The sequence below is a fragment of the Chiloscyllium punctatum genome, chromosome 29 (genome assembly GCF_047496795.1).
Source record: "Chiloscyllium punctatum isolate Juve2018m chromosome 29, sChiPun1.3, whole genome shotgun sequence".
Classification (NCBI taxonomy): domain Eukaryota; kingdom Metazoa; phylum Chordata; class Chondrichthyes; order Orectolobiformes; family Hemiscylliidae; genus Chiloscyllium; species Chiloscyllium punctatum.
The window spans coordinates 77,305,439-77,318,558 of NC_092767.1; the positions used below are offsets into that span (position 1 = coordinate 77,305,439).

The following is a 13,120-nucleotide window of genomic DNA, read 5'->3' on the forward strand; positions in this document are numbered from 1 at the left end:
CAATGCACTAGTTTCTCTGTTTGTAGAACAAGATAGGGTATGACCTGCAAGATTGGATTTACACAAGTGGGAGGCCCCAAACTTTTCAAACGCATTTTCAAGGTCACCCTGGTAACACTGACTTTGGACAGAGCAATGTAGAATGGTGAAGCTGAAGGCTGGCTTTGAGCTCAAGCAGTCATGTTAAGTATTGCCAGAGCATTTATTTAGCATCTATCATATCCACACCTGGATCAACTAATTATATTGACTTCATGCTTTGAAAGAAATAAAACATATCGCACAAAAACCACTGTGACAACTAGCTTTATTTTCACTGTTTGAATCTAGTTTGATGAAATATTTGCCCAAAAATGCAAATGCAAATCAGAACCGTCACTTTTTAGCTCTTCCAAAACAAGGGACTTTGAAAACAAAGGCAGTAGATCACTTAAATTGTCAAAAAAAATTGTTCACTGTGTAAAGGCCATTTGTTAAAAGTTTTTTCTGTATTTTTGATTATGGACTGAAATGGGAAAAACTGCTTGAATTAAAAAGAACAAGTACTGTGGAATAGATGCTGTAATTTTTAAAAGCAAGTTGCTTAAACTTATTAAAAACCAAAAGAACTGCAAATGCTGTAAATCAGAAACAAAAACACAAATTGCTGGAAAAGCTCAGCAGGTCTGACAGCGTGTGTGGAGAGAATCAGTGTTAACGTTTTGAGAGGAAGGGTCAGTTGACCTGAAATGTTAACTCTGATTTTTCTGTCCACTGATGCTGCCAAACCTGCTGAGCTTTTCCAGCAATTTCTGTTTCTGTGCCAACACTTATTGTAAGTTCTATTCATACTGTTGCTTGGTTAAGGAGTGGGGGTGGGTTACTGCAGATGAGCTAGAGCCAAGGGGCGTATACATATTTGTTTGACTGGCAACAAGTAACTGATTGGTCTGTGGAGTGGTGACCAATTGTTGATGACAAAGGCCCTTTACCTGTCAAAAATGGAGAGGTTGGCTCCCAGGTGGCTGAACAGCATATGGGTGTGAAAGAAACAGCCAGGAGCCCCAGGACTGCTGGAAAGGGAAGTGGTACCTGTGTTTCACTTCTAAAGAAATTAAAGCCTGAAGAAAGGCAGCTTATTTTCCCTGAGCAGCTGCTGCTTCAAAACAATAAGTCAGACACTTTATAAGCTGTGAATCCATCACTCTGTGCCTCCTGAAAGCAAGTGAAGGAGCTAATGAGGGGGGAATCAAGGAGCAGCAAGTCCTGACAAACCAATAGAATCAGTTCTGCAAACTGTATAGATAGCGACCATTGAACTGCCTTGCTAGTTCTCCTTCATGCATAACACTAATATTTTTGGTAATGTTTGTTTGTGTACACGTAGGGGAAGCTTTATAACAAGGCGAGAGTTTTAACTGGTACAGTTATATGTCAATAGTTTCTACCTGTTTATCTGCAGCAAAAATCTTTCATTTGTAACATATATTAGTTCTTGCTAGGTACGAAAACCCAGTCCATGCTATTAAACTGGGTCTTGAGAGTTAAGAGAATCTGGGAGATTGAGTAATTCTGATAATATCTTTAGCTTTTGCAATAATTCCAAGAATAGCAGGATTTGACTTCCAGCACTTACCCCAACGAGGTATGGCAACTGGGAATGGTTCACCTGACAACATGCTATCTTCAGCAACTGAGTCAGTTGTTATACCATTGATTAACCTTCCATCAGAGTACTAAAATATTCTTTGTCAAATCTAATTACCACAATATCTATTAACATTCATAACATATGCCACATTTATAACCACTAGAGTGACTATGTCACGATCTCTGGCTGGGAAATTCATTTATGAAAATTGAAAATAACAAGCTATAAAGTTATGTCTTTAAAGTTATCACAAGCTCATGATTATCTGATCTGCTCAGATTAGTTAGAAAGTTTAACAATTCAGGGAGGGGATTTAATTGTAAGATAACACAATGTTCTTGCAGTAACAATTTCAACGAGAGAGAAAGCGCACGAGGGCGAGCAAACGTTTAAGAAGTTGGACAGAGGCAATACGTCATTCAGCATTTTAGAGAAAGGTTCAATGCTTTAACTTCAACAGAACCTGAACTGTAAATATAACACCTTCCTTCCCATAGTCACACCCACACAGCCACTGAAACAAAACAAGTTGTATTAAGAAACTTTAGTAAAGAAATTAAAACATAACAGTCAATAGCATTAGTATTGCTGAATCCCCCAAAAATGTTCTGCAGCTCACTGCTGATTGGAAACTGAATTGGATCAGGTACAATAAATTGTGTGGCTGCACAAGCAAGTCAGCGGCTTGGAATTCTGCAACAATTAACTGAACTCCCCAATGCTTGTCCACCATCTACAATATGGAGGTGCCAGTGCTGGACTGGGAATGACAAAGTCACATGACACCAGGTTATAGTCCAACAGGTTTGTTTAAAATCACAAGCTTTCGGAGCGCTTGTGATTTCACATAAACTTGTTGCACTATAACGTGGTGTACCATGACCTGTGACTTTATCTACCATCTACAATTCACAGGTCAGGAATGTGATGGAATACACTATTTGTTTGGATGGGAGCAGCTCCAACAATCGAGAATCTTGACAATATCCAGGGGGAAAAAAGCAGCCTACTGGAATGATAAGATTTCCGCCAGCTTAAACATTCACTCCTTTTACCTGTATAAACGCAGCACTGGGTATCACCTACAAGATGCACTGCAGATACTCACAGCTCTTTTGAAAACATCAACCAAACATGCGGCCACTGCCATTTAGAAGAGCAAGGGCAGCAGATACAATGGAACATCACCACCTGCAAGTTCCCATCCATGCCCTCACGATCCTGATCTGGAACTATACTGCCATTTCTTCTCAGTTACTCAGTCAAAATCCAGAACTTCCTGTCTCATAGCACTGAGTGTACATACACCACACAGACTGCAGCAGATCAAGAAACACTCCAACCAATTACCTTGTGAGGTCATAAGGTGCTACATAAAATGTAGTTGTTTTGCAATTCATACTGTTAGGATCATTTGGTCAGTTCAGTTGCTTGCCCCCTGGAAGGAGTTAAGGAGCAGAAAGACAGACCTTTACTGTATAAACATTGTGTAACATTATTTGCCGCTAAGTTGTAATGAATTACGAGCAATGCCCATCATAGAATCCCTACAGTGTGGAAACAGGCCATCCGGCCAACAAGTCTACACTAACCCTCCGAAGGAGTAACCCACCCAGACCCTATTACTCTACATCTACCCCTGACTAATGCACCTACCCTACACATCCCTGAACACTATGGGCAATTTAGCATGGCCAATCCACCCTAACCTGCAGATCTTTGGATTGTGGGAGGAAACCCACGCAGACAAGGGGAGAATGTGCAAACTCCACACAGATAGTTCCCAAGGATGGAATTGAACCTGGGTCTGTGGTGCTGCAAGGTAGCAGTGCTAACCACTGAGCCACCCAAAAACTTGCGTGCCAGGAGATATTTCCATCTTCTCACTGAGGTACACTGAAAAGAAAGTTCCACAATTGAAGAGAAATAATATTCTGACCTAGGGTTAAACTTACAATTCAGAAGTCACAGTGTAGTCTTATCATTGTTTCCACTGTATGGAAATCTCAAAGCCTACATCGCACAAGGAAAGTGGTTCAAAACTTTGGTTCATAACTGAACAGCAGTGAGTAGAAACACTGCGGGTTTTTGTTGAGTTTGCAGATCTCGACAGAGATGAACATAGAACATTCCAGCGCAGTACAGGCTCTTCAGCCCTTGACGTTGCCAGACCTGTGGAACCAATCTGAAGCCTATCTATCCTACACTTCCATTTTCATCCATATGTTTATCCAAAGACCATTTAAATGCCCTTAAATTTGGCGAGTCTACTACTGTTGCAGGCAGAGCATTCCATGGACCTACTACTCTGAGTAAAGAGACTTCGGACATCTGTCCTGTATCAATCACCCCTCAACTTAAAGCTATATCCCCTTGTACTAGCCATCACCATTGGAGGAAAAAGGCTCTCACTGTCCTCCCTATCTAACCCTCTGAGTAACTAATACATCTCAAGTAAGTTGCTTCTCTCAAACAAAAACAGCCTGAAGTGTCTCAGCCTTTCTTCACCTTTCTTCATAGGGCCTTCCCTCCATATCAGGCAAAATCCTAGAAAATCTCCTCTGAACCCTTTCTAAAGCTTCCACAACTATAGTGCAGTGACCAGAACTGTATGCAATACTCAGTGTGCTGGCACCAGAGTTTTGTACAGCTGCAGTATGAAGGACAGTTTGCCTGTTGCAATTGATAACTCTTATAACCAAGAACTGGGGCAGCAGACATCCATGAAGATCACCACCTGCAAGAACCTCTCCAAGCTCCACATGCTTCATTTCACTGGGTCAAAAATCTTGACACTTCCTCTCTAAAAGCATGGGAGTACCTATACCACATGGACTGCTGTGGCTGAAGAAAGTGGCTCGTCATTACTCTCTCAAGGACCACCAGAGATGGACAAGAGGGAAGGCAGCCTCACCAACACCAGTCACATTCCATTCAAGAATTAAAATGGATGGCCAACACTTCTGAAGGGGAAAGCAACAAACATAAACTTAAAACATCCCCAGACAGACAGTGTCAGCAGGGCTGTAATCTTTGACACTCCTAAACATTCTATCTACTGATTTGCTATGAATTTATTAATTACCTGACCTCTATTCTTTTCGGTCATTCATTCTGGAGTACAGGCTACTGGCAGCTCCTGCAATATTGCCAGCGGGAAAAAAAGAAATAAAATGAAAATGCACAGATTAATTTCCTGGCTCTAATCTCAGAAACCTGAGCTTCTCTCGAGTGCTTAGGACATTACCTGAACCTCTCAATGAGATTGTTTGTTTATTTTTCTGTCCAACTTGGAAGTTGGGTAATGCACATTCAGTAATCACCTGTAAATCAATATTTACGGCAATGATTGCTAAGCTCTCTCTGAAATGTGCTAACTTTTGATGATTAAAAAATGGGAGAAAGGGGCAAGTAACACCTGCACTATCACGGATGGTTCAAAAATCAGACAAGGATAAAACTCCCTCCCAAAATTTAAAGTCAGCTCTTGTGATAAACAGATCAGGGAATGGCTACAAGCCTGTAACCTAATCTGAGCTCACATGGCTGTTATGAGCTTTGTTGTTTGCTATTTAGGTCAACGTTTTAATCTCTCAATCTGATGTTGTGTTGTAAACATCACAGCATAGCTTTTATTTCAAGTCTGTAGACCTTTAGTTTTCATTGGAGCTATTTTCTTCCAAACATTGCTTTAAAAAGTCATTTAATACCAAATTTCCATATGCAAATTACCCCAAACATGGAACACATGTTGGTTCAAAATGGAGGAAGCTTCTTCTGAGCAAACTACAGCCCATGCATATTGAAATTCCAAGGAATCCAATTTCTCAGCACAGACTGAAAGAAAAGTAAATGTAATTATACACTTTATGTGGGAATTGTAACTGTGCTGTACTAGTTGGGAGTACATTCAGGAAAGATCTTTGCTGTGCAGTTTACCCTAGAGTCCTATCGAGTTTTTCAATACTCTCAATTTTTAACAAAGAAAACATGGAGAGTATAAATGCAGTGTTAGTGAATTCTGATATGTGTTTCGTCTTTGGTCTCAAATGTGGACAGTGTTAGCATTTTCTGTTTTTGTTGCAGAATTCCATCAAGACTCATTTTTTATTATCACGGACAATGCACTTGCAAAGGTTGTATCCAACGTCAAATGTCTAATATTACACTGGAAAGGTAATCACTGCATTTGATTAATTGATAGAGTCATACAAACATGGAAACAGCCCAACTGGTCCATGCTGACCAGGTTTCCCAAATTGAACTAGTCCTATTTGTCTGTGTTATGGCAGGAAACTGGCATTGAATAGTAAAGTGCGGGTCTAATACACACACCTCCTGAATATGCAGCTGTACAGAGGTAAGTGCTGGCTCCTGATGAAGGGCTTTTGCCCGAAACGTTGATTTCGCTGCTCGTTGGATGCTGCCTGAACTGCTGTGCTCTTCCAGCACCACTAATCCAGTATTTGGTTTTCAGCATCTGCAGTCATTGTTTTTACCTGGATCACATACAGCAAGGTCTGAGAGCAGAGTCTTCCCACCTCCACTGGCCTATTGTACTCCAAATCTTAAAGGGCACCCACATTTCTGGCAAGTGGAAGCTAAGCTGCCAAGTTCAATTACATTTCACAAACATTGATGTGTGAAAACAGTGGCTTCTCCATCGATGTCAGCAACAGCCTGCATTTCCATCGCAGGGTTTTGAAGACACTTCCCAGAAGTGATGGAATTAAATTGCACACCAAGGAAGGAAGTCAGTCAACACAGGTAGCTTTTATGGAGTCTCTTAAGGAGGGAAAAATGGTGGAGAAGTTTAGAGAGGGAACTCCAGACCTCAGGCCCCAAGCATCCGAAGGCCATTAATAGTGTAGCGACCGAAGTCACAGCAACACTAGAGATCATAGTTACTTTGGACTGTTTTAGGGTGGGAACAGATTACAGAGATAAAGACAAGTAAGGACATGGGAAATATTTGAAAACAAGTCTGCAACTCTTAAAACTGAGCCATTTCTGAATCAGGAGCCAGTGCAGGGCAGGGAGTGTAGGGGTGGCAGCTGAATGGGAATGCAATTCAAAGGATGTCCTGGGGATGAAGATTCAAGAGATGAAGTAAACACATGTTTAAAACATTTGTAAGAGGAACTTAAACTTTTTATACTGATAGCACAAGCTAGGAGGAGGTGACTAATAACAAGTTGCAATGGAAGTTTTCACTGGATTGGGAGTCAGAAATAGAACAGACGTAGACAAAGAGAAGTGGGGAGGAGACAGGAAAAAATAAAGTGCATCAGGTTCCCAAGAGTGAACACTGCGTGGGCTTTATCACTTGGTCCTGTGATTTACACCTACACCACCCATAGCTAGCACCATCCCTCAAGAACTGAACTCTTAAGTCACTCATCTTATTGTAATAAAGTAAAGGAACATTTCGGTATTGGAATTGACAACTGTTTTCCAAGACAGTCAGCTGCTGGCCATTTCGCAGCCCTGTCAACAGACACCTCAAGACGTCAGACACTAAGTAACTGCAGTGATTACCAAAATAAAATACCATGACTGTTGGAAATCTGAAATAAAAAAACAGAAAACACTAGAAAAGGTCAGAGTGTAGGTAACATCAGCAGGACAAGAAAAGCAGGTTAGGTTTTCAGGTTGTCGACCTGATGAAATGGTCATCAGCTGAAAGGTTCAGTTTCTCTCTGTCCAGCATGCTGGTGGAGAACTACCAGCAACACTCTGCTTTTACGACATCAATGCTGATCCAAAGAGGAAGAATGTCTGGATATGAAGCACTGACCACACTTCAAAAGTACTCAGTTGAAGGTCAATTACCCTAAACCAGAATGTGTGAAAAGTGTTCAATAGCTACAAATTCCTTCCCTTCACAGGCACTACACAATGATACTGAAACAATACAAGTCTCAATATAATTTGACAGAGATCATTTCTCCTGGCTATAGTCCATGAGAAACATGGTCCCAGTGTGAGGAGGTAATTTCAAACTGAAATGAGGCGCAATTGTTGCACTCATGAGCATTATGAATATTTGGTTTTACTTACCCCACGGTGCTGTGGGTGCTTAGTCATGAAGAATATTCAATGGGGCAGATTCAACTGAGCTGCTCAAGAGGGCATTAGATAAAGATTTAAATAAATCCAAAGCGTAGGCTTATAGGAAAGGGCAGGAGAACAGCAACAGGTTAAACTTCTCGGAGAATTAGCACAGACATGATTGGCTGAATAGCCTCCAGTCTGCGATTCTGTTAACTCAGTACAGAGGATCAACAAATTTGTGGACTTGAAAACTGTGCAAAGGGGAACTGACCTGAACTGCACCTTTCCACCCAAAGAATAATCTTACCAAGGAAGGCTGATTTCCCTGCCAAATAAGAACCTTTGGTTATCAAGGGCAGATGGGAATGTGCAATTCGAGGGGCCTAATGACCCACTCCCATTTCCAATTCATATCCTCTTATGAAGTGAAGTTTCTTAGATTTGTCTCAACTCAACGATGACACCACAAGTGAAGGCCCATAGAGAGTGTCAGAGTTGTACAGCACAGAAGGACCCTTGGTCCAACTCATCCATGCTGACCAGATAGTCAAAATTAATCCAGCCCCATTCGACAGCATTTGGCTCATATCCCTCTAAACTCTTCATGTCCCCATCCAGATGCCTCTTAAATGTTGCAATTGTACCAGCCTCCACCACTTCCTCTGGCAGCTCATTCCATAAACGTACCACCCTCTGCGTGAAAAAGTTGCCACTTCAGTCCCTTATTATAATCTTTCTCCATTCACTTTAAACCTATTCTATTTTGTTCAAACAGCACACAATGTATTGACAGTTAGTCAGTGTGGCATTTTATAAGCTCCTACTTTGGAAATAAAAGACTCAAGACAGACCACAGAATAGACCTCACATTTTCTGACTGGAGGTGTCACCGCCTTCATATCGATAACACCTTAAATTGTCTCAGGGTAGTGACTTGAAAGAAATTTTGGGATTTGCATATTAAATCAAAACTTGCACCTCCATTCTAACCGATTAAAGATTTAAGAACCATCTAATGTGGTCAATTTGTTGCCTGACCCTTTGATCTTTTCCTTAGAAATTCCGCGTCTAAGATCCTCCTCTCTCACTAACACTGGATGAAGGAGCAACGCTCCAAAAGTTAGTGTTTTCAAATAAACCCATTGAATTATAACCTGGTGCCAAGTGATTTTTGACCTTGTCCAAGCCAGTCCAACACCGGCACCTCCACATCTATCCTCTCTAGTCTTGGACCCCCCCCCACACACATTAGGGAAAAGCCCTTGACTATTCACGCTACCTATGCCCCCCATGATTTTACAAACCTCTATGAGGTCACTCCCCAGCCTCTGATGCTCCAGGGAAAACAGTCCTAGCCTCTCCCCATAGCTCAAACCCCCCAACCCTGGCAACATTCTTGTCAATCTTTTCTGAATCCTTTCAAGTTTCACAACATCTATCCTACAGTGGGGAGGCCAGAATTGAATGCAGTATTTCCAAAATTGGCCTAAGCAATAAACATCTAGAAATATTCAACATCAACTGTTTTTCATAATAAAATACTTCACTTTTCACAAAAAGTACTGAAACCTTTGATTTAAATGAAATTTTTTAGATTAATATACAGAAATGTACAAAACAAGCTCCAAAACAACAGCACCAACTAGTGGCAGAATAAAAATAAATCTAAAGGATGCCCAGGAATGAAACACTTCCAAAATCCAACAGATCCGTGCAGGAATCTTTCTCCATTAACTCTGCATATTTTAATTTTAAAAGTGTTAAGATGAATATAGCAAATACTACTACCTTCACTCAAATACAAAGAGAGTACACTGAAAAGAGAACAGTGGGGAAGCACAGAGATGGCAAGGAGTCACCAGGTTTGCCGGGGGGGGGGGTGGATTAAGGGGAGGAGTGATATACAGAATGAATTAGAGAGAGGGACTCAGGGTGTGCTACAGAGTCATGGGGAAATGACAGGTGGGTACAGAGGGAGGGGTTTATTATAGACTGAGGGGAGTACAGGAGGGTTACAGAGAGTGAGGGAAGGGATGTTAGAGACAGTGGGGGAGGAGTCAGCACCTTTTTACTTTTTTTTGTTTGGACTATGGACTTTAAAAAGAAAGTTCTACTTTACACCAACAAGACAGTGTACGAACAGACCATAAAAACGTTGGAGCCGATTGAGGCCATCCAGACTATCAAAGTTTCCTCTACCATTCAATGAGATTAGGGCTGACGTGACCACCCTCAAAGATGGCTCGAGTTCTAGAAATCACGTTACTGGAGTGCACAGAGTTGTGAATAATATTGGCTCTTCCAGGAAGAGTGAGAGCAAAAGCAGAGAGAACAGAACTGAAACTAATGCTTGATTTGGTTCCTGACCAGGTGACCAGTGCTTCTGTGGGGCCAGTGCAGCGCAAGCACATCATCTGCAAAGAGGAAGCAAAGTTTACACAGATCTCTCTCATGTGGACAGTTTCCAGAACTGGCAGCTAGCTTCCGATCACCTTTCTCTGTAAACTGCTCACTTTGCAAATTTCCCTGTTGACAGAAACATGGGGAAATGACCTTTAGAGTCTCAAAGTGGTAAATTGTCAACCAACAAATCAAAGACAGCACTGACGTGCAAGCCTCTTCTTATCAACAAAGAGCAAAAAGAGATTGAAAGAACCCAAACTGTAACAACTAATTAAATCCTGTGGTCTAGACTGATGCTTTTGAACAGCATTTCATAGATTTTTAAAATCTTTTTCCACTCTTAACATCCACGATTTGACTGTCTTTCTACCTGTGTGCTTGTGAAGGGATTTAAGACAGGAATTTAAATCTTAAAAGTTATAAGTTAGCAACTCATTTCTAATTGGCTACTGGATAAAGACAATTTGTTCAGAATAAACAGTTACTTTCTTATTAAGTGTACTAATCTGGTGAGGGTGTCTTTTAACCAGAGTTTATTCGGCAGCTAAATTGGGGATTTTAGATTAGGTTAGATTAGATCCCTACAGTGTTGGGCCGAAGGGCCTGTTTCTACAAGTCCACACTGACCCTCCAAGGAGTAACCCACCCAGTCCCATTTCCGTCTGAAAAACAGGCAATTTAGCACAGCCAATTCACTTGACCTGCACATCTTTGGACTGTGGGAGGAAACCCATGCAGACACAGGGAGAATGTGCAAACTCCACACAGACACTCGCCAGAGGTTGGAATCGAACCTGGGTCCCCGGTGCTGTGAGGCAGCAATGTTAACCACTGAGCCACTGTGCCGCCCATATTTAGATAGCTTGGCTAAATGTTTTCATATGTATGACTACTCTGGGAATAGTGGGGCTTACTTTCTGGCTCACTACCCTAGCCAGTCATGATAATAAGGCTTTCTTTCCATATATGCTGCCAGACCTGCTGTGTTTTTCCAGCAATTTCTCATCTTGTTTGTGAGAATAAGATATTTCCTCGCTGGTTCAGAGACTTTGAACAATCTGCTTCAGGTGGTATTGGAAATGGGGCCATTAATTTCTTTTTAAGGCACAGACAGATAGATTCTTGTTAAGCAAGGGAAGTTAAAGGTTTAGGTGTACCTGGGAGTAAGGAATTCAAAACAGAAGTAGATCAGCCATGATCTTCCTGAATAGCATAGAATATTCAAGGGGCTGAACGGCCTCTTCCTGCTGTTGAAGAAGTTGCAATTCTCCTTCAGGAAGAAGGGAGCAGAGAAAGTTGAAATTTATTGTAGGTGCTCAAAATCATGAGAAGTTTGATACAACAAATGAGGAGAAACATTTCATTGGTGGAAGAGTCAGAAAGCAGGGGACAAAGACTGAAGATATTTAGCGACAGAAAAATACTTTTTAAAATGCAGTGAGTGGAGATATGAACAGCAGTGGAAGCAGATTCAACTTTGGACAGGGAATTATTGAGCACTTAGAAGATGCCCAGAGCTATGCAGAAAACAATAAAGAGAGAGTGAGACTGGTAGAATAGCTCTGTCAAAGAGCTAGCACAGGCAATGCCTGTATAGTTTCCTTCATTCCTGTATCAATTCAGGATGGCATGTTTTTATAAAATGCCATCCAGAATCAACATCCACAAGAGAAATAAGAACATAGGAACAGGACTTCGGCCATTCATCCCATTGCACTTGTCCTACCGTTCAATACGATCATTGCTAATCAACTTCACCAATGCCTTTTACCCACCCCACACACATTCCTGCATGCAGATAGTAATCAAAAATCTATCAATCTCTATCTTAAAAATATTCAAAGACTGCTTCCATAGCCCTCTGTGGCAGAGAATTCCAAAGCACCATGACAGAGTGAAAGAAGTTCTCCTCATCGTGGGTCTAAGTAGCAGCCCCCCATATTTTTAAATTGTACAACACCCCCTTGATCCAGATGCCCCGATGTTTTGGGGGTGGAGGGGGGGGCTAGTGGTGGTAGTTTGTAGAGAAAGGGAGAGCGACAGAGAGCAAGGGAGACATTTTACCTGCATCTAGCCTGACTACACCTTTCAACATTTAATAACTTTTAATTACATCACTTCAGTCTTCCAATCTCTAGAAAATACAGGCCAAGTTTGCCCAATAGCTCTTCACAGGTCTATCCCACCATCCTGGGAACAAGTCTCACTTGAACGCTCTCTAGGGCAATACTACTGCTAATGTTGCTGAAGACCTCCACAAATCACTCTGCTGTTGTTTTTGTAAGAAAGTCCCTGGAGGCAGTGTATAGTTTCAGATGGCCACATCAAACAAGCCCCCTACCTAACACAAAACCCAGCCTGACAGGCATTCAAACAACTCACTCCGGAACCATGCTATCCACTTTTGACACACAAGTTTCCACAGTATCTCACACCTTTATCCACCACAGAAACAGCATGCGTACATACAAGACTAATCATTCATTTACACTTCCAGCGTGTGAACAGTGAAAAGCTTGACCAGAGGAGTTGGCAAGACCTACAATGTTCACCACTTGACTTGGTGAGTCAACTTGAGGCCAACTCACCTGTTTAAAAACGTGAAATTACTTTCATTGCAGTGGAAATGGCCTCTTTAAGACCTTCCAAAAACAAAAAGATTATAAACACCTTTGCCAAAGTTTAAAAAGAAAATCACACAACACCAGGTTATAGTCCAACAGGTTTATTTGGAAGCACTAGCTTCCAGAGCGCTGCTCCTTCATCAGGTGCTCCTTCATCAGAAGGAGCAGCACTCCGAAAGCTAGTGCTTCCAAATACACCTGTTGGACTATAACCTGGTGTTGTGAGAGCTTTAACTTTGTCCACCCCAGTCCAACACATGGCACCTCCAAATCATCCTTGCCAAACAGTGCTTTAAAACCTGCTAAACAAGGAGATCTGAAAAACTTGCAAAATGGAGGTTTGCTAAGATTTCATAAGTGGTCAAGTATCCATAGTTTAGTTTTGAAGTACTCAGACACTTTGAATTAC

General features: G+C 41.5%; 1 protein-coding gene across 1 annotated transcript in view; it reads right to left on the bottom strand.

Annotated features, from left to right (window-relative positions):
* sae1 (SUMO1 activating enzyme subunit 1) overlaps nucleotides 1–13,120 on the bottom strand; it is a 118,869-nt gene that overhangs the window by 54,723 nt on the left and 51,026 nt on the right. The gene's annotated exons all lie outside the window — the stretch shown is intronic.